The sequence below is a fragment of the Bicyclus anynana genome, chromosome 22 (genome assembly GCF_947172395.1).
Source record: "Bicyclus anynana chromosome 22, ilBicAnyn1.1, whole genome shotgun sequence".
NCBI lineage: Eukaryota > Metazoa > Arthropoda > Insecta > Lepidoptera > Nymphalidae > Bicyclus > Bicyclus anynana.
In genome coordinates this window covers 10,991,234-11,015,168 of record NC_069104.1, presented here as the reverse complement: position 1 = coordinate 11,015,168, position 23,935 = coordinate 10,991,234, and the positions used below count along the sequence as shown (strand labels likewise).

The 23,935-nt window shown below is 36.8% G+C and overlaps 1 protein-coding gene across 5 annotated transcripts in view; it reads right to left on the bottom strand.

Moving 5' to 3' along the window:
• LOC112053903 (dystrophin, isoforms A/C/F/G/H) overlaps window positions 1–23,935 on the bottom strand; it is a 702,364-nt gene that overhangs the window by 555,050 nt on the left and 123,379 nt on the right. The window lies entirely within an intron of this gene.

The following is a 23,935-nucleotide window of genomic DNA, read 5'->3' as shown; positions in this document are numbered from 1 at the left end:
TTTTGTCTACGAAACTACACTTACTCGGTTACTCTTTGCGAGTGGAGTTTCGTTTGAGTGATGTCTTTTTTGTTCGTTTTATAAAGAAGTACGAGAATATCCATTCACGCTTTTTTTCTGGTCCCTGTAATGACGAGATCTTCCTAGCGCGGTTTCACTTGTGTGGTTCCCGTTCCAATAGGAATACGGGGATAAGATATAGCCTATAGCCTTCCTCGATAAATGGGCTATCTAACAGTGTAAGAATTTTTCAAATCAGACCAGTAATTCCTGAGATTAGCGCGTTCAATCAAACAAACAAACAAACTCTTCAGCTTTAAAATATTAGTATAGATGAAAGTTTGTAACCTCCTACTTTTTCTTTTAATCTTCAAGTTAGCTTGACTACAATCTCAACTGATGGTATGTGATGATGCAATCTAAGATGGAAGCGGGCTAAATTGGTAGGAGGAGAATAAAAATCCACACTTTCGGTTTCTACTTGCGTGGCTAATCGCTTGGCGGCACGTCTTTGCCGCTAGTGTGGTAACTAGTCACGGCCGAAGCCTCCCACCAGCCAATTTTGGAAGGTAGCAATTTTACGGTCTTTAGGATTTACGGTGTTTGTAAGCTAACCGTATTTGAATAATACATTTTTGATTTATTAAACCAAAATTAAGCTACACAAATCGTAAGAACCGTTCTACTAAAGATTGTGTTATCGATTATAAATCAGCAAAAACTGCATTTCTTGCCGGTTTTCACTAGAATCTACCTTCTAAACTAATAGTAGAATCACTAAAAACAAACTTATCGTCCCAAAACTGCTTGTAAAAAATATGTTTTGATTTTTGAAACGAAAATGAATTCGCAGCGATTAACCGGTAAGCCGCACAAATCGCCAGTATCGGGTTATGTTATCGATATAATCACCCGCGTATAATCCCGCTCGTTCACTCCCTAAACCCTATTAACAAAGGATCACGTCAAACCCTTTAGGATTGCGAATAAGTTGATTTTGCTCAAATATCATCATCTCATGACATTGAATATTACCCGACAAAAAAAATATAAACGTTGTATTGTAACAAGATTAATTCGCTCCGCCAAAACTAGATGGCGGTAATGGTAGATTGACCCACGCTATCGGTTGTCGTTCGGCGAAAGGCTATATGGTGGCCAACTCAGTCTCAATATCATCAAATTTCTTACCATTAGAATGAGTAGTGGTAACTACTAACTAGTGCTACCACCTTTCATGGGACACTATTGCAAGCACCAGTCCGGTATATAGATTGTATATAAACTTAATAATCGGCAAGTACCTAGTGCTTCCACCACTGATGGGACGCTATTTGAAAGACCTCACTTGTAGAAAATGTACAATAATTATAGAACCAATAAATAAATAAATAATTCTTTTACAGTATTAATTAATAAATAAAAGATTAGAGAACAACAAATTACCTGACTTACTTCTCTATTAATTCATTTAATTACATTTTATTTATTGAATTGAAAAGTACAATAATAATTACACAATACGGGAACGGGAACCACTCGGGTGAAACCGCGCGGCGTCTAGTAATAAATATTTCAATTTATTAAGAATATTGGCAAGAAAAATTTAAGTGGCTCTAAAAACTGAAATTTTGTAAATAGCAATTAATAGCACTTTCAACTCAAACAACAAAGGTTGCCTACCCCAGCCACAAACATATCCACATTGTAGCAGCGTAGATTGTCCAAGTTTCAAAATTCCGTCCCTTATAATGAAATGGGCCATTTAAATAGGCTGATAATGATCCGATCAGGCCACTACAGGCTGTATTAGCGACATACGCCGCAAATCCAACGCACTCCCTCCCTAATCCCTATTAGCAGAGGCTCACTCCGAACCCTTTGGGAGTGGATACAGAGCACCGCGGCTTTGTTTACAAGAACGTTCCGTTTACATACATTATCGCTTGAGTTTAACGTTATTTTGTTAACGTTACGGCATTGTTACGGCTTCATTTGTAAATCAGTGAGCAGACGAAATTTTATCGCAAGGTTCGGATTGAGGTCATCATGTTTACACTGGTCAAACTTTTGTCAAAAGTGCCTTGTATCACTGGCATTTTGAAGTGATACCTTTATATCGGAGGGTAAGCCGTTACGTTACGCGTTACGGCGCCGCTGGCTTGCTCAAGAATGCTGTTTGTGTGAAAATGTTTTTCGCACCTTTCCAACCATTCATCTATGGTTTATACATCATCAAAACCATTAGACAGAGGTCTACCTCTGTCTAATGGTTTTGATCTATGTCCAATGTTTTCTTCAATCTTAAACCTCTGTTTAATATCATAGATGAACTCTAAGTAATAACCTTAGCTTTTCCAAAGTTAAACAATTCGTAGCTCATTAAACCCACCCGGTACCCGACCCGCGCCGCCTCGTCGCTAGGCTTCCACTTGACAGGTGAACCACGGGTGGACGCCGCGTTGTCACTAGTGAACCTCGCGTGGTTAACGAGTTTCCGAAAGTCGACAGGTAGACCACGGATGGCCGCCGCGTTGTCAACTCGCGGTTCACGCGAGGCAAGCATGACAACATCGAGCTATCATTGAGTGATCCACTCGCGGTCGGTGCGTGGACACCTCACGTTCGAGGCGATCCGGTGATGGTCCGAAATTGATGTAGTGAGCGAATGCCTATACAAATCCATACGAAGAATACTAACCACTCAAGGCGAGGCGGTCGGGTCCCGGGTAGGTCTAATGAGCTTCGACCTTTTTACATAGATTCAACTTAGATTAGTTAAAGTTATCACGTCTGTCAAACGTCTCGAGACGTCCCTTTTTCATTTTGTTTTCTTTTTTATTTATTTGTACTTATATTTTACTTTGTTACCTACTAGTAGAACTGCCTCGTAGGTCTAGTGGCTAACTTATATGGCTTAGGATGAATTCTAAAGATTTGAGAGTTTGGTCGGGCTATAAAAGAATGAGATTGAGATTGAGAATGAGGACTTTCTTCTAAGAAGTTTAAATGTAAATTCTTAGCCCGGAGTTGGGAAATTAAAAGTCAGGTCCAATTTTTTTATTTTTTTTTCTGATTTTATTTTTCTGTTTATAGTGACCGGTAACGCCACAGTATAGGCAATTTTGTTCACTTATTACGATTTTAACAAAAAATTACTAAACCGATTATCGAGAGAATGAAATGAAACCAATCTGGAAGTATATACTTTTTCAAACAAAACTGGTTCTTCGTATGTAGGTGAATGTGTATATATATATATATATATATATATATATATATATATATATAGATATACATAATTTATATATAAATTATGTATATCTTACTATTGTATGTATGTATTATTAGTATGTAAAGTATATGTAGTTTGTTTATTATTTATTATAGCACTATCCGTTTTCTATTACTTGATTTATTATATTGCGGGTTGTCTGGAGGAGATCGCTTTTAGCGATAACACCGCCTTTGTGCATATTTCTAATTACTTATTTTGTTACTTGATGAATATTTTTTTATGTGCAATAAAGAATTTATCTATCTATCTATCTATCTATCTGAATTTACTAAATTGGTTAATAAATGACGAAGTTCTAAGGTAACAAACATAAAAAAATATACGATTCAAATTGAGAACCTCTTCCTTATTTGAAAGTCGGTTAAACATACTAACAATCTTCAACTCTTCGATGTAACGTACAATACAAAACCAAATTCAAGTGGAAAAATTCAACCTGGAAATCGTCGGAGCACCTTTCAAGAGTCACGTATCTCATTAGACAGCTCGTATGGAATTTACACCCTTCCCAACTGGCTCGTGTGACTATAATATACAAGCTATTTTAATCTTTAACTGTATTAAAATAACAGTTACAATTCTTTGAACATATTTTTAAACTCGCAACTATCGAATTCAGATTTGCTACACTATACGGGATTTTATTTGTTTAAAGGAGTTTATACTCTATGTTCCATAGATTTATGGATCAAAATGAATATTTTCTTATGTCATAGTAAACTACTATCAATCAAGGTAAGAATAGGTAAACTTTGTTTCCTCTCAACAAACTTCGATTTTAAGGTAACACGTTGTGCTAACAGTAGGGGAATGCTAAATGGTGATTTACTCGAGCGTCGCGGGGACTTATTTGGTAGATTAGGTTATAGAAACAGTAAAAGGGTTTATATTTCCGTGGTAGAAAACCGTCTACAGATTTTCAAGTTTTGATTGATCATTTGTTTTGATTAAATATAGTACATTGTTATACAGAAGTCTAAAAAGACTCATTATATACGAGGTATTTTTAGGGCACGAGCCGTAAGGCGAGGGCCGCTAAATAGAAACCGAGTTTATAATGGGTTTAGCCCCGCGTGTTACACTATACTGTTCACTACTACTCAATGTTAAAATTCTTTTTGCAAACGCATCTCGCATCTCAATAATAAAAAAATACGCATTCCACAGACAAGAACGCTGCAATTCGAACCTACTCTCTCCAAATCGAAGGCTGAGGTCATATCCACTGGGCTATCACGCAAAATATACCTCCTAAACTATATCTCTGCTTCATCTTTGCGGTTTTTTACGCGGTTTTCGATATTTCGTGATTAGTGAGAACAATTCGTTTTTATAATAAAGATAAAACGACGTGATCTTACCCTACCGTGCTAATAATTGTGCATGTGTAGGTCACTTTAGGGTTACAACTTTTACAAATAAGTATAATATGAAAAGTGTCTTAGTAAATACTACAAGCTCGTGATATGTACGTTCAATATACCCTTTTCGTACCAAGGTCGTTCTAAATAACCGTTATTACCGATGAAGCCAGCGAAATGTGAATCAGTAACGCATACGGGTGAAGCCCACCGACCTGGATAACTCGCTGGAGCTAACTCGGTCGACACACTTATACTTTACTGTACTATTTTGAATAATTCTTTGTTTTATTGAATGTCAAAGTTAGCGTGCTAACTTTACAACTGAAGTTGGCACTTTTGACACTTGCACTTGACATAGATCTTTACTTCGCCACGTAACAAGTCCCGTAGACGCGGTGCTAATGTCTTAATGGTGCTCATTGTCTTTTGGTAATGGCGGTCTTATTATTTATTTATTGAAGTAGTTTAAAAGTTTCTATGTTGTCGCTGTCAATGTATTCATTTCTCTCCGAAAATAGAGGATTGTTAATTAAATGCAATAAATAATCAGATTCAATTCAAAGGGGTCGTGATAGCCCAGTGGATATGACCTCTGCCTCCGATTCCGGAGGGTGTGGGTTCGAATCCGGTACGGGACATGCACCTTCAACTTTTTAACCGACTTCCAAAAAGGAGGAGGTTCTACGTTCGGCTGTATGTATGTTTTTTCAGTTGTGTGCATTTTAAGAAATTAAATATCACGTGTCTCTAACGGTGAAGGAAAACATCGTGAGAAAACCTGCATACCAGAGAATTTCTTAATTCTCTGCGTGTGTGAAGTCTGCCAATCCGCATTGGGCCAGCGTGGTGGACTATTGGCCTAACCCCTCTCATTCTGAGAGGAGACTCGAGCTCAGCAGTGAGCCGTATATGGGTTGATAACGTAAAGCAATTCGTTTGAGTTATCACTTTTGTCGAGCGTCCCGAGACGCACTTTTTAGGGTTTTTAGGATAACGCGACTGTAAGGAAAAATAATAAGCCTTAATAGCTCAAGGGTAAGAGAGATCGGACTCATCACTGAGGGGTGATGGTTCGATCCCCGCCCCGTTGGTCTATTGTCGTACCCATTCCTAATACAGTTTTTCCCGACTAGTTGGAGGGGAATGGGTCAAATTTAAACAGATATGGCAAATATTCTTAAAAAAAGAAATGGAACTCATTACTAACGCCATCTTGTACAAGTTACGGATACTACGTCGTACATTTTTAACCTGTCACATTTTTAAAGTGTATGAGGTAAGAATTTAGACAAATCCTACTAATATTATAAACGCGAAAGTTTGTGTGGATGTTTGGATGTTTGTTACTCTATAACGCTTTTTCTCTGTGGGTAGGCTTAAAGAAAGTAACACATTTAAGTAATCTCTTATATTTTCAATTTTAAAATATATACAAGTGTTATTAAATATATACATATGTACCTGTGAATAGCCTAGGCTTGCCAGCTCCTTTTGGTTATATTTGCACAGGCTTTAAGCTTCTTTTTGTGACAGTGTGCTATTTCACATATCCTAACCTCACTTTTGGTTTTTTTGTTTTCACTGTTACTAAACTTTGTTTAACATGGAGTCTCTAAAAAGTAACATAAACGAAATCAGTGAGCACTTCAACAGAAGAATGGAAGAGTTCCAAAAAGAGTTAAGAGCAGCAATCCCAGCCACAAGTCCAACATCAAATTTAAACTCTCAGTTTCTAGCCTTCCGGACATTTGTTTTGACTGCACTGGAAAATCTGCAACTACAGCTTGAGCTTCTTGGCAAACAACAGGAAGATTTGGAGATGCATTCCAGGCGAAAGATTCTTCTAGTGCACGGAGTTCCAGAAGAAGAAAAAGAGGTTCTAGGAGTTAAAATTTCGACCACCTTGTCTGAGCGCCTTGGGCTGCCGGAGTTGACTCCAGAAGCAATTAGCCGCAGTCATCGCATGGGTCGTCCGGGTGATAAGCCACGGGCTGTTGTTGTCAAATTTAAGGACTTCTCGCTGAAGAATATGGTTTGGTCATCGAAATCTAAGTTGAAAGGCACAGGGGTCACTTTGTCAGAGTTCTTAATTAAAAGCCGCCATTCAATTTTTCTGGCGGCTCGACAACGATTTGGCGTAGCCAAGTGCTGGACAAAGGATGGAAGCATTATAGTGCTTGACCAGACTGGTAAGAGACACCGCATCTCGTCAATGAAAGAGATGAATGCTATCCCGACGTCCACGCAGAATGCCTCTGTGCCTATTGCTGCTCCTTCAGCCACGGGTGATGCTTCTCGGGACACCAAGGGTGTCAATGCCAGGTTGAAGAGAACGGGCAGGAGATAAGCCGTGTATAGCCGTCTTTCGTATTTCGTGAGCTGTGTTTCTCATTGATCCGTTTTATTTGGTATTATGATTTAATTCACAATTTTAGTTTATGTTTAATTAGTTTGTTTCATTCAATTACTTATTACTTATTAGTTATATTTAGAAAACGCAGGTAAAACGTTAATTTTGCAATTATATTTTGACGTCTGTAATTTTAACACATCACACTGACATTGACGAGAGATAGATCTGTCAAAGATTATTAATCAAAGTCAAAATGACAGTTTGTCTAAGTTTATACCACAGATGTTGCTATATTTTTATAAATCCTCTGAGACTAAAATAGACAATCATATTCTTACTTTAGTTTGCTGTAAATTGTAAGATTGTAGATCTGTTTGTAGTTCTGAATGTTTTTGTACTAGCTTAGTTTATTTTTATTTGTAATTTTGCTGTAACTGATTTTTTTTTTTTTCTCTTGTACTTTAATATACTTTGTTTCTCTTTTTATTTTTGTAAATCTGTGTAAATGTATATATTTCCTGTATATCTTTATTTGGCTGCTGGCGGTTTAGGATAAATAGGTGCATTTTTTTTTAGCATTTTTAGACACTTATCATAATTTATTTATTATTATTATAACTATTTTATATATAAATATTTTTGTATTTGTTTAATATTTTTAATTACCTATGTCATGTACCAGTTTAGATAGTGATATATTTTTGTCTATGTCGTCTAGTGATAATAGTTTCCACAGTACATCTTTCCTTCCACTCGATGAAACCCTTGATTCTCACTTCTCGGATTGCCAGAAAAACTTTAATGTTATCCACATTAATGCACAAAGTATCCCGGCTCATTATTCTGATATGCTTGCGTCTTTTGATTCCCGTAATATTCATGCCATTCTTGTTTCAGAATCGTGGCTTAAATCTTGTTTACCATCAACGTCCTACTCGTTGCCGGGTTTTAGGCTTATACGCAATGACCGCGTGGGTAAGGGTGGTGGTGGAGTGGCGATCTACTTGCGGTCTTATATTTCTTTCTCTATTGTTGATTCGTCTCCACAACCTCCTTCACCTGATGCGGCTGAGCACCTGCTGCTAGAAGTTGTCCTATCGCAAACAAAAATTCTTCTTGGCGTGTTCTATTGTCCACCATCTGTTTCTAATTACTTTTACTCATTTGAAACTTTACTGGAACAAGTAGTCCCCTTGTATAGTCACAGCATAATTCTGGGGGATTTAAATACATGCCTAGTTAAAGATGACTATCGCAGTAAGAAGTTAATGACTGCAGTTGAATCATGTAGTTTATCTGTCCTGCCACTTACTGCTACACATTATTCTCCTGGTTGTACTCCATCTCTTCTTGACCTTATTATTGTGTCTTCTCCTGATTTCGTCTTCAAGCATGGTCAATGTCCAGCTGAAGCATTTTCGTATCATGATTTGATTTATCTTTCCTATAAATTACGTCCTCCTAAGGCAAAATCGAGAATACTTCTGCAGCGTAACTTTGCTGGAATTGATAAAAATCGCCTTTGTGATGATGCTACGAATTTGGATTGGTCTGTTATTGCAGATGCAGATTCAGTTGATTGCAAGGTAGACTTATTTAATACCCTAATAACTCAGCTCTATGACGTGCATGCTCCAGTAAGGCCGATTAAAATGAAACACCTACCTGCTCCTTGGCTTTCTGATGATATAAAAATTTATATGAACAAAAAGAATTCTGCAAAATATAAATATAAAACAACTGACTCTGAAGCGAATCGTCTTAAATATCATAAGGCTCGGAATCGCTGTAATACATTATGTAGAGATGCACAACGACGCCACATTTTTAAATCAGTAGAAAATGGCAATTCTGCCAAAACTTGGAAATTTCTAGAATCTCTTGGAGTTGGTAAATCTTCCCCTAATAATCCTATCAATATTGATATCGAACATCTGAATAAACATTTTGCTACTTCCGATACGATTGATAGTATTGATAAAGAACGTACACTTAACATTCTTTCTTCTGCTTCAACTCCTAATCATTTACCCTTTTTCTTTGAGTCTTTCACTGAATGTGATGTTAAGAAGAGCATTTTATCGATCGTCTCAAATGCTGTCGGTTCTGATGACGTGAGCCGTAATATGATCATTCCCATCATTGATATTGTTATCCCAGTTCTTACCCATATCCTAAATTATTCCATCCACTCCAGTAAATTTCCTGAGGCATGGAAGAGTGCTCAAATTATTCCATTACCTAAAAAAATTACCCCTAATTCCTTCTCAGACTTTCGACCTATTTCAATTTTGCCTTTTCTGTCAAAAGTCCTTGAAAAATTGGTTTTCCGACAGTTGAGTCTTTTTCTTAGCAAGCATTCCATTCTAAGTCCCTTTCAATCCGGTTTTCGCCCTGGTCATAGTACGGTCACAGCTTTAGCAAAAGTTACTGATGATATCCGCTGGGCGATGGATAATAGACAACTCACAGTCTTAGTTCTGCTAGATTTTAGTAATGCTTTTAACACTGTTGACTATGACATTTTGTTGGGTTTATTATGCTCTCTTAACATATCTCCATCGGTGGTTGACTGGTTTCGGAGTTACCTCAATGGCCGTAAACAGCGTATTCGCGTTCACGATTCTTTCTCATCTTGGTGTGATGTTTCGGCCGGGGTACCTCAGGGTGGCGTGTTATCTCCTTTACTCTTTTCCATATTCATTAATTCTATCACTCAATGTTTCACTTCTCTCTACCATATGTATGCAGATGATGTGCAAATATATCGCTCGTCAACTCTTGAGAACCTTGGCTCTGCTGTGTCTGCTATTAATAAAGATCTAAATGCAATTTCAGTATGGAGCAAACAGTATGGGCTTAAGGTTAACCCTATTAAATCAAAAACAATTATTATTGGCAGTCCTAGTCTAATCTCAAGAGTTGTTTGGGGCGACGTACCACCTATTATTTACAACGGTGTCATGATACCGTATTGTGATTCGGTTAAAAACCTTGGAGTTGTTATGGACAAGGAATTATCGTGGTGCATGCATATCAAGGAGTTGAGTAGGAGGACGTTTGCGACGTTGAGTTCGTTACGACGCCTACGTTCTCTTCTTCCAATTCCTACCAAAGTTATGTTAGCAAATTCTCTCCTACTCTCTGTTCTCGATTATGCGGACGCAAGCTATCCCAGTTTGACTGAGGACTATCTTAATAAACTTGAGCGACTTCAAAATGTTGCAATTCGGTTTATATTTAGCCTTCGCAAATATGACCATATATCTGAATTTCGTCAGAAACTCAAGTGGCTTCCTATTCGCCGTCGCCGGGATCTGCATGTACTTTCTCTTCTGTACTGTGTGCTCTTTAATCCAAAATATCCTCCTTATCTTAAGGAGAAATTCACATTTCTGGGAGTGCAATCAGAGCTAAGAACATGTCGTGCTCTTACTCTGTGTATGCCTTTCCATAGGAGTAAATTTTATAAGTGTTCATTTGTTGTTCGTGCTGTTAAGCTATGGAATGCACTCCCAGTCGACATTCGGAAATCCAAATCCCTTGATATGTTTAAAAAATCCGTTAAGACATATTATCTTAGTCACTAGTTACATATTTTATTTTATTAGAATATTTATCATACGACATAATGATATATTTATATATTAGTTTATTTTATGATATTTATAATTATTATATAATTTGTGTATTATGGTTTATGTATTAGTGTGTAGTTATTTGTATGTATGTATATGTACAATATTATTACGTACACACCACCTACAGTTGTCCTAATAAGTTCCTAAGCCTAAGGTTGCCTGGAAGAGATCGCTACTAAGCGATAAGGCCGCCTTTTGTATTCTACTTTTTCTTGTGTTTCTGTCTTGCTTGTTTTCTTTTATTTTTGTGGTGTACAAATAAAGTGTATTAAATAAATAAAAATAAATAAACGCCGCTACTACTGAAGCAATTTGGCTAAAATTTGGAATGGAAATGGATTTTACTCTGGATTAACACATAGGCTACTTTTTATCCCGAAAAATTCCATGGTTTCTCGAGATTTGTGAAAACTGATTTTAATGATATGAATGTTTGTTACTCTTTCACGCCTCGACTACTTAACCGAATTAGCTGAAATTTGGTATTGATATATATTATAGCATGGATTAACACATATGCTACTTTTTATCTCCAAAAAATTCACGGTTCCCGAGGGATTTGTAAAAACTAAATTCCACGCGGACGAAGTCGCGGGCGTCCGCTAGTTATAAATAATAATTTAAGGAAGTACTAATAACACGCTAAGCGGTAGAGAGCTATACTTTTTTTTCTTATAAATTCTCATAAAAACAAAATAAGTAGCGAAGCTCGATCAGATATTTATAATCTATACCTACTCGTAAGTCTATGTCGTGTAGTGTCATGTTCTCACGCCGCCATATTGGATTATTCGCTTTCAGACCCTTTCACATTGAAACTTAATTAAAATTCCCGGGAAGAAAAGGGATAAATTTATGTATTGCTGAAGAATTTTGGTATGCATAGCCCGAGCGTGTAATGTTCATGAGAATGTATCAGAGTTCTTCGTAATAACACCAGACATTATAAAAAAAAATGCTTTTTATTTCTTCTTATTAACAGTAAGTGCTAAGTATTTTAATTTGTTAATTGTTTAATTTAAGTAAGTTATAATTTTAAAATGTTCCACATAATTAACATCAGGTTAATAGATATAGAACAATGATGTTAGAAGAAAAACGAGGTAGATAGGTTAAACGCGGACTACAAGTGTCACGTTAAAACTATGCTAATTAGCAAACCTGAGCTCAATCGCGGCACTGTCATCGCGCCGTTGACAACGAATTTTTGTGTACCAGTTGTAAGCATCGATTGTGGTTTATGTAACCTATCTACCTCTCTTTTCCTCTAACACCATAGATACAAGTCTTAGACCTTCGTGATTTTATAAAATCTTCTTAAAACATTGAACTGACTTGAAAGATGCAATATTCTAAAAAACAGTAATACGTCAAAAAGGTTTTTAAGTTTATTTTTTTTTGGCACCGCTTTAATCTACGCAATCGCACCAATACAAAGAACATAAGTACGATGTTATTTGTCGAGAAGATAAATCATTAATGAACTCGAATCATGCGAAGTTCCAGTTGAATTCATTTAGTAGTTTCAGAGATATCCGTTTTTTAAAAATACTTGTAATGTTGAAAACTTTCTTGGATTTTTTAAATAGATTAGTTATTTGTATGATAAAAATTAGTTTCAATATTGTGATGAAAATTAAATTGCCGGCGTATATTTGCAATGGCACCGTCTACAGTACTACGCCTGATTTTCGTACGTATCCTACGACCTACGTAATATTTTAACGGCCTCCGTGGCGCAGTGGACTTACAAGACGGAGGTCCTGGGTTCGATCCCCGGCTGGACCACTGAGGTTTCCTTAATTGGTCCAGGTCTGGCTGGTGGAAGGCTTTGACCGTGGCTAGTTACCACCCTACCGACAAAGACGTGCCGCCAAGCGATTTAGCTTTCCGGTACGACGTCGTGTAGAAACCGAAAGGGGTGTGGATTTCGTCCTTCTCCTAACAAGTTAGCCCGATTCCATCTTAGATTGCATCATCACTTACCACCAGGTGAGATTGTAGTCAAGGGCTAACTTGTAAAGAATAAAAAAAAAATCAATAACTTTTAATATCATTCGCCCAGACACCGGATCGCAAAGTGATGGCGCCCGTGCACTCTATTCGCGCGTGTCTCATTGGTCTCTTCTTCAAAAATATAGACATTAAAAAAAATCTTTTACTTTTTTCTAAGATTTGGCGCCTGGAGCGACTGCTCTTTTCGCCGTATGGACGGGCATAGCACGACTTGGTAGTGTGTGCGGCTAGCCTTACAGTAGAAGAGACCACATACGTGCAGCTATAAGCCGTTTTCACAGTTTAATTTGTTACAAATACTTATAAGAGAATCTGAATTCAACCGTTAAATACCAAAGATAACAACGTTATCAGGTACAAATTCGTTGTACAAGCGCTCAAACGCTCAGACCGCTTTTAATGCAAATAGCTAAATGCTATCGGGACGAAGACAATGTTAGCACAATGGAAATTAAGGTGGTGATACACAGGGATTCCACCGGTTTATCATCGAAGTCATCATTTTAGCAGACCCAGAAGTGATTACTAAAATAAGAAAACTAATGTCGAACAAAGGTTATGATTCACAACATTTGTCAGGACAACTTAATTAACAAATCAAACTGTAACCAAAATAATACCCTAGAATGGCAGAGAATGACCTTGAGCGAAGTCACGCACTTGTGAACGTTATGTGTAGGATTAAAGGATCCTATGACTGTTAACAAACACTCCCCTTTTCCACTCGAGTCACTCTCCCCGCCTATCCCAAGTAACCCACAATGAATGACACAACAAGAGATGTGGACGGCTCGAACGCGACGAGCACACTGAAGCCATCCGTACCGCAAGTCGTTGCAACGCGGCGATAACAATCATATGATGCAATCTCTTTAATCCCATCTACGAAACGAAGAAGAGGAAAAGGTGTTTAATGCTAGCCATCAACTATCGCGATCGTCATGATGTCATGCACATCGCGACCAACACACGATCAGTTTTATCGGATGTCAAGCCGTTAGCGCTTTAGGCATGAGGGCTTATCGAATGGTGAGTGACTAGCTTAAGAAAATACTAAAAGACTACTTATTTGAGAAGTGCTACTAAGCTGTAAATTACATAAATATATAAAATTGAAGCATCTAACTGTGATTTTAAAAGAACTTTGTTTGAAAAGAAACAGACGAAATTTTTGAAAAAAAGCTTAATTGTGTTTTAGTATGTATCTTAAATATGCACTTGAAAAACATAGTTATTTTGAAATTACATACGGACATTTAATTTATATTTATATGTATTAATACGTCCTTAAATGTTATCTCAGTGTGACTACATCTTAACTAAACCAAATGGATTCCAGAGCAGTAAACAGCGAGTCGAAACGCGCGATCTGCACTTAATCGACACGATCTACAGCTATCAGTGCTTGCATTTTGGACTATTCTAGTATAGGAGCCAACTGAAAATTCTTCTATAAATACCAGACATCAATAACAACCCATATTTGACTCGCTGTTGAGCACGAGTCTCCTCTCAGAATGCGAAAGGTAATCTAATAGTCCACCACGCTGGTCCAATGTGCAGATTTCACACCTAGAGATTTAAGAAAATTCTCAGATTTGCAGGTTTCTTCACGACGTTTTTACTTCACCATGTCACGTAATATTTAATTTCATAAAATGCACATAACTGAAAAGTTGGGGGAGCTTAATTACGTAACTAATTCAGTTCGATTTCGCTTGCCTGAACCTAAAAAGCTAAAATTATTCAAAGGGTATTCAAAATGGATGCCTTTGTACAGGTAGGCACTTAAATCAAAACAAATTGATTAAAAACACCCCCAACCGCGTGCCAATACAAATAAAAATTGTGCTTTATGAAAGCGGTATTTAAAAAACCATAGAAAACTACCCTTTGGCTGAAACAATGCACCATTCATAAGTCCACTATTGAATGGACATATGTTTTCTTGGCGCCGCAGTTTTAGCTGTTGGCTCTTATAGTGTAAGGGGTAGCGGATATTTTTCAACGGGTACCTATTGTGTTCACGCTCTACTTGCGGGGGCGGTGCGTCGATACGAACGTATAGTATAGAACCTTTGCATATAACGCGTGGTATGAATAGGGGCTATCAGGTATTGATTAGTAGTTCAATAGTTTATTATACATCACTAGTGGACACCCGCGACTTCGTCCACGTGGAAATCAATGTAAACTTTCAAGTCCTATTTCATCACTTTAGAGTTTCAAATTAAAAATTTTTGAATTCCAATAAATTTCGTATTTTTTTACGATTTATGAACAAATTTTTAAAACTGTAACTCTAAAAATGAAGGATGTTTCATACAAACTTTCAACCCCTTTCAACCCCAAATTTTATTTTCGCAATAAAAAGTATCCTATAACCTTTACCGTATTATGGTGTTAAACCGTGCCAAGTTTCATTTAAATGAATTCAGTAGTTTCAGCGTGATACCCGAATAACAAAAAAACACGGACAAGCAGACAGATAGAAAAAAAAACGAAAAAAAATATTTTTAGCTTCAGTATCGATTATATAATGCCCCCCAACAAAAATTTTAAAATATCTTCAATGTACAGAATGTACAAAATGTATAGAATTCGTATTATAAGTATAGATTCTAGATGGCGCTAGTAGTACTCTATGCCACGGTAACGTTTGGTGTTACAAATGGTATAAGTAAAACCTCAAATTGGAACAAATGTATAGAATTCGACCAGTTTTATTATAAATATAGAATAGATAGATATAGATTATAAGTATATTATGAGCCCAGAGTATGTTTTACTTTATTAGAGAAGATATTTGGATCTTACATCCCACTGTTTTACAGATGTCAGCCTATTTTAACAGTTCAATAAAAAACAAACACCCTCTTTATAGGGGAGGAATCTGGATTGGAAACCTTGGTTATTTGAAGATGTATAGATAGTTCAATCCACGATGACGCGCCCCACTCTTTTTTGGAATTGCTTACAGTGCAAGTGTGCAATAAAAACTGCTAGAATGTGTGTTCTATTACTACGCAACAAGTAGCAATGTGTGCACACGAAAACAAAATTAAATCATAACGAATTTCATATTTTACTAAAAGTATGTTTTGGGAAGGAAGGACATTGTCAGGAAACCTACATACCAGAGAATTTTCTTAATTCTCTGCGTGTGTGAAGTCTGCCAATCCGCAATGGGCCAGCGTGGAGGACTATTGGCCTCATCCCTCTGAGATCCATCCCTCATTCTGAGAGGAGACTCGATTTCAGCAGTGAGCCGAATATGGGTTGATAACAATGTTTGACAAAATTTGGCAAAGAGTGGGGCGCGTCTTCGTGAATTGATCTTACTATAACCAAACATCAGACAGAGACGGATTTTTTCGGATATTGAGTAGATTTCTTTGGATATCAAACATAGATTTTTTGGATACTCTTTGGAGGTTATTAGGAGACAATAAACAAAAATTGACTCTTCGTTCATTATGCCATCATGTAGTAGCAGTGTAAAAATATTTTTCCTAAATATTTCACCCTAATTACCTCGACTAGGTTTGTTTCAAGTCAAGCTAGGTTATGTTTCTTATTGATTTAAAAATAAAACAACATGAAGAATATATAGTCATAGACGCTAAAATTTGTATGCATGTCTGTTACTCTTTAACGCCGCAACTGCTAAACCGATTTAGATGAAATTTAAAATGAAAAAAGATTAACACATAGGCTACTCTTTCTACTCTCAAAAATCCACGGTTTTGCGAGATTTGCGAAAAACTGATGGATATGATAGTTTGAATGTCTGTCACTCTCTATCGTCGCGAGTACTGAACTAAATTAGCTGAATTTTGGAATGGAGATAGATTATAACTTGGATTAACATATAGGTTAGGTTAAGTTAGGTTTTTTACTTATATTTAGATAATGACAATCGTACCGCGGAACCCTAAAAAGGATTTCAAATGACATCACCTAACAGCGTACCAACTGCTATTACCCCAACCCAAATTGCCATGACATTTACCAACCAATTTTCGCATGAAAATCATACGAAAATCAACCTTACACTCAATCACATACAGTTGATTATTCATGAAAATAACCACGAGGCACGGAGTAATATTGTAATAGAGATTTTCAGAGTAATTGAGAAAAAAAAATTGAAATACATTGGGGAAGGCGTGATCGAATAAAAAAGAAGCGAAAAATGTATTATCTACGAGTACCTACATCTGTAATTTGAATTTTTCGCTTTTACTTTCTTTGATGCCAATTTTGGGGTGCTGGTAAGCTTGTCGATGACAGGAAAGTCGTTTCCGGCAGGTATTTTTGCCATTTCCGGAACATATGTATGTATACAATAACTCTCAATCCAATTTACATATAAATATTGGCTTTAAATACTTGATGGATTCAAACGATTTGAAAAATTCAATTTATTATCAGTCAATTTTAATGTATTACCAAAAAATATATAATGTCGTCAAATCGAGCTGAAAAAGGAACCCAGGACCTCTCTATTGAAAATCACGGCATTACCACTGCGTCAGAGAGGTCGTCGATTAGTAAATCTATACTTCTATACTAATATTACAAAGCTGAAGAGTTTGTTTTTTTTTGTGTTTGAAGAGTGTATTTGATTGAACGCGTTAATCTCAGGAACTACTGGTCTTTCAGTGTTAGATAGACCATTTATCGAGGAAGGCTATAGGCTATATTTTATCCCCGTATTCCTACGGGAACGGGTACCACGCGGGTAAAACCGCGCGGCGTCTACTAGTGCATTATAACGCGAATCTACCAGTGAAAATAAAAGGTCCTCACTGAATAAAATGGAGCCATTTTTTTTATTCTTTACAAGTTAGCCCTTGACTACAGTCTCACCTGATGGTAAGTGATGATGCAATCTAAGATGGAAGCAGGCTAACTTGTTAGGAGGAGGCTGAAAATCCACACCCCTTTCGGTTTCTACACGACATCGTCCCGGAATGCTTAATCGCTTGGCGGTACGTCTTTGCCGGTAGGGTAGTAACTGGCCACGGCCAAAGCCTCCCACCAGACGTGTGATCCGGAAACCGGGGATCGAACCCAGGACCTCCATCTTGTGAATCCTTCCGCGCATACCACTGCGCCACGGAGGCCGTCAAATATATATCTAGCATACCTAAATCTCTGATCAAAACGCAACTGAAGTGCTGAGTCAAGGCACATAGCCATCAAATAGCTCGACTAATTATGCAATTAAGGGGGCACCGTGAAACGCGTGAACCTCCGCCATTACGTGACGTCACAACATGGCGGAACAATGGCCTTTTATAACGTCGTCAACTAATGAAAATGCCAGATTGCCCTTTTCTACATAAAAGCTTAATAAGACTGGAACCTCCACTCAGCCACACCTTATATTTTGTTCGTAAAATTACGGTTTACGGAGCTATTACCAGTCTGGGGTTTTCAAGTTTGTTTGTTAGTTAAAAAAAAAAGAATTCCTACATTTTATAACTAGCAGAACCTCGCGGTTTCACCCGCGTAGTTCCCAGTCCCGTGGGAATCATCATTATGAACCCATATTCGGCTCACTTCGAGTCTCCTCTCAGAATGAGAGGGATTAAGCCAATAGTCCACCACGCTGACCCAATGCGATTTGGCAGACACGCAAAGAAAAGAAAATTCTCTGGTATGCAGGTTTTCTCACAATGTTTTACCTTCACCTTTGAGGCACGTGATATTTAATTTCTTAAAATGCACACAACTGAAAAGTTGGAGGTGCATGCGCCTGACCGGATTCGAACCCACACCCTCCGGAGTCGAAGGCAGAGGACATATTGAATCCCGTAGGAATACGGATATAAAATAGATCCCTTGTATTTCTTGCGATTGCATCCCTTGCTTCTTCTATTCTGTTCAATCCTTTTATACAAGTATATCGGTTGCGAAAACAGTTTATTTCGATACTCAAAAACGAGCAATGGCACAAACGTTATGCTAGAGTCTCAGGTTTTCTCTAATGAGAACTAACTAATGAGACATGGGGAGGCGAATATTCAGACGTCACACTTTTGTGTATGGACGCATTTGGATATTCGGAACTATCTATTGAATAGATATAACTATCTATTCAATAGATAATAGGTAGTAGTAGTAAGGGATGCAAAAGTTTCTATTGCATCCCTTGCTTCTTTCTCATCAATCCTTTTATACAGATTCGTCTGTTTATGGTACAGTATTTCGACACTCGAAAACGAGCAATTGTGCACAAACCTCGTGCTAGAAACTCAGGTAACTAATGAGACATGGGGAGGCGAATATTCACACGTCGCACTGCATTCGGGTATTCGGGGCGCGAGCGAGGAATTTAATTACACCGGCGCGTGAAAAACTGTTATGCTCACTCATATAAATTTCGAGTGCCATTTCATACAATTGAGCGGGAATATGAAATGAATTGGAATATTCAAAATTAATTACACAGACTAATATTACGAGTTAAAACTTTTCCCTCCGCCTTTTGAATTTAGAGTGGCTGAATCTTTACAACTACGGAATTTAAACGGATTTGCCTGCCAATACCTTATTGAGAAATAGTAAAATAACAAACTCAACTTTACGAGCTCTTCGTTGTAGAAGTTTATTTCTTTGATTACAAACACTTCAATTAAATTAAAATTAAGAATCAAAATAATAATAAAATTTAAATTTTAAATAAATAAATTATTATAACAAATATAAACCATCCAATTGTTCACCCATAGGCAAGGTACCTAATATGCTGGCGCTGTTACCTCTCTGGACGGCAAGACTTATCTTTTGCTACAAATAAGCGCTCTTGGGTCACCTAACGTATGGATCAATTTGTCGGACTTAGAATTAAAATTTTTTTTTGGGTTTCTGTGTGCCTAGTGGGAGTTTTCAATATTTTCATACTGTTAGGTACTATCGCGTTAACGTGAACGCTAATTTATATGGAATTGAAACAGATGTGCCGTAAGAAACAAAAAAGTACAACAGAAAAGTACAAAATTAATTATTTTTCTCTTTGATTCAGCCTATCCCATTAACTGCGAAACTCATATTAAGGCTTTTAACATATAATCCACTCTCTGTTTCTCATCTTTCTCTATCTTCCTCTCTCGCACACAAACACAAGTACAAACTCAGAGAAAATTCTCTAAACATATGCATAAACGATACACTCAGCTCATATTTTAATTTTCACTTGTTTAATCAACAAAATGCTCCCTTAGGATGTGACGTCATTAATCATCTAATGAGTTATGAAAAATCGCGCAACATAACTCCCATGAGCGGAATACTTTCTATGGAACAGCTTCCACGCCCTCAGACCTGTCCAAACTTGGAGATAAATTTCAAAATAGCAATTCATTACTTTCGTATTCCCACAGCTTAGGTATCTTACAGTATGGTGATGTTAATACGTATGGTTAATACATGTTTAAAACTAACGGACGCCCGCGACTTCGTCTGCGTGAAATTAATTTTTTTCACATATCCCTCCAAGAACCATGGACTTTTTTGGGATGAAAATTTCAGCCAAATCGGATCAGTAGTTGCGGCGTTAAAGAGTACCAAACATCCAAACAAACATCCATAAAAATATTCATACAAACTTTCGCGTTTACATTAGTAGAATGCATTAAAATGCAGTAGGATATTTATATTTTTTGATCGAAATTAGATAAATCTAATTTTTGTCCGCTAACAACTGTCGTACTTACAATTAACACAAATTATTCGTTTATTTAAAATAATATTTTCATATTAATGATAATAATTTAAATATTTTCTGATAGACAGTGGCGGGCACTTCCATAGACATAAAAAGTGCACTGACTACCCTGAGGCATTACGTATCTGCATTGAAGAACTAATTTTACATTTTGTACAATTTGTACGTAAGCATAATGCTTACCCTAGAGATCCGTTTTTATACTCAAAATTTGGTAGCTATAAAAATATAGTAGATATTTTTAGTAAAATAATAAAATGACGATATATATTTAGGATAAAACTGTGTGGGAGTTTTCAATATTTTCATACAGTTACTATCGCGTTAACGTAAACGCGAATTTATTTGGAATTGAAACAGTTGTGCAGTAGAGCCACTAGATGGCGCTGTTTCAATTCCTTAGAAATTCTCGTTTACGTTACCGCGATAGTAACAGTATCAAAAGGCCACTAGGCCCACTGTATGATGGTTATACAAAGCCACAGCAGTAAAAGCTAGAACTCGTGATATTAGCGAACCGAAACGCACCTGTCCTGATTGTAGGATTACCAACGGATTTCCAAAAAAATTAAATATAAAAAAAGTTACTTTTTGTCGCATCCTACAATAAATTTGTAAAATTTAAACGTTTTTATTTTTTTTACAGAAATACAATAGTTACAGTAGTTTTTAGGTCAAAATCGGAATTTACTACGATTTTGTCACTCTGACAGTCCAAGGGATGATGTCTTCACCCCTACAGGATATGCGAGTAAGTCACCCCGTCCGTCACTAAGTCCTGTCAACATCAATCAGCTAAGAAGCGTGTCACTTGACGCTGGTGCAAGAAGAAAGCGAAGCGCGATTTCAAAATTTTTTTTACCTTTCTAAGAATTCATACAGCCTCTCTCTAAGAATTCCCACTTCGTTGGATTATTATCTTACCCACTGCCAACACAGTCTTTCCCGACTAGTTTAAGGGGAATGGGATTATTGGCTATATTTAAAAAAGATATGGCAAACATTCATTAAAAAAAAATCGTAATCACAAATGAAATGAAAAAAATATGGAAACCTTATAAAATCTCTTTGTTGTCTATCGATATGTCTGTCAATTCCTTTTATTTAGTAAATGCGTGGTGTAGCAAATTAAAAGTTTAAAGTACTTCCCTTTGATCTAGAACTAACACATTTATCAAGTAATCGTTATAGACCAAAAGGTAATAAACAGTCATAGGCCATAAGTAAATCTTTTAAAATTGATAGAAGGCCTCGGCCTACATGAACCATTTTGATGATTACCACTACATATATACTCGGATAGTGATGATAATGATTATTATCAGAAGAAGGTCAATAGCAACTAAAGGCATTCGCTCCTAACTTACACCATTTCTTTCTAGCTCAAAGAAATTGTGCCACCTGAAAGTAGCTTGAGAGTGAAAAATGCACCGCGTCAATAGACTGATACCTACTACCCTTTTTTATTCGACTACGACAAAGCAAAGGAAGAATTACAATTTTAGCAATCTACGACTTTGTAGGTATGTTCGTCCGTAGCGGCTGAACTATTAATCCGATTTTTCATTTTTTATTGTTTACAAGTGTTTATTTATTGTTTACCATCAAGTGTGGTCATGCAATGATGGAAGATGATAACTTGTTAGGATGAGGATGAAAATCCACATCCCTCTCGGTTTCTACACGACATCGTACTGAACGTACTGACTAATTGACTATATTCCAACCGACTTCAACAACAGGAGGAGTCGATTTTACCTTGTGAACCTCAACTTTTTACTTGATTTAGGTAATTTTTTTCTTGTATTTGCAGAGGACCCATTTTTTTAAATCTAACCCTACTTTAGTTAGCAGTTATGTTGCAATCGAGTAGAGTAACAAAGTTATTCTCAGTATGTTTTGAAATATTTGAGATAGTTAAAGCGACAATCCATAAATATCGGTAAACAGCGGGACGTCTCGCACTGACGTAGTTCCCGTTGTCGTAGTAATCTTATCTTAGGGTAGGGGTAGGTTAGTGTAGGGTAGGGGTAGGGGTAGGGTAGGGGTAGGATAGGTTTATGGTATAGGGATAGGGTAGGGGTAGGGTAGCGGTAGGGTAGTTGTAGGGTAGGGTAGGGTAGGGTAGGGGTAGAGTAGAGGTATTATAGGGGTAGGGGTAGGAGCAGGGTAGTGTAAGGTAGGGATAGGGAAGAAGTGCAAATAAATAAATTAATAAGTCAAAGCGAAGCTTGACGGGTCCGCTAGTACGGGTATAAAATATGGCCTATTGACTCGCTGGTATTGTAGGTTTCCACCGATGAAAGAATTTTCATAAAATCGGTTTAGCGATTTAGATGTGAAAGCGTAAAAAACAAACTTACTTTCGTATTAACTAGCGGACGCTCGCGACTATGTTTGCCCTTTGACCTCATTAATCCGGCTTTATCGCAAAACCCGTTCTTAGCGGAAACGCACTAACTATAAGCTACCTCACTGCCAAATTTCATCTTTATACGGTTTTGGAAATTTCGTGATGGATGATCTTTCGCAATTTATTACAGACTAGCCGACGCCCGCGACTTTGTCCGCGTTAAAATCGACGTAAATTTTTAACTGTCCCTACCCCTACCCTACCCCTACCCCTAAACTAAAAAATTCAAGATTTTTAAATAAGAAAATGGTTGTTGTGCCTCACTCGACATAGATTGATATAGTGTATCGCGGACTTTTTTGTAGATATTTATAAGATCTACAATTAATTTGAACATTTTATGGTTATATCTTCTATAGTTTAGGCAGCGTACGCAAAATAAGTAACTTTTCTGGTTGATTTTTTACACCTTGTGTCCGAAAAACCCAAATATCTTACGGAACCCTATTTTTTTCCAAAATAAACTTTAGCCTATGTTACTTGTGGATAATGTAGCTTTCGAATGGTGAAACAATTTTTAAAATCGGTCCAGTAGTTTTTGAGTCTATTCATTACAATCAAACAAACAAACAAACATACAAACTTACAAACAAAGTTTTCCTCTTTATGATATTATATTACAGATAAGAATGACTTATCTTCAAGTTGTGGCTTCGATACAACCTATAGTACTGAGCAATCGCAGATTATCGTCAGAGCGTCTGATCCCGGATAAACTCGATATATTAAAGTTGTCCGGGACCGGCTAATACCTAATACCGACTGCCTACCGGCGCTGTATCAACTTGTCTTCCCATTCACGCTTTCAGGTCACGTTCCTTTATTACTTTTTATGACTCTTGGTAGATAAAGTTTTACTTGGCAATATACTGTACTGTTTAGATTACTCGATAACCTATAAAATCATTTTTTTTTTATTTATTTATTAGGTTTATTTACAATCACTTACACTAATTAAAATAATACAATGTAACTAAGTTATAAACTATAAGTGTAGTGATTATTTACAAATAAACACAGCATGAAATAAAGAAGAACAGTAAATAAAAGATAACTTAAATATCACAAATAAAGAACATACACACTAGTATTATTAATTGAAAAAGAATTAAAAA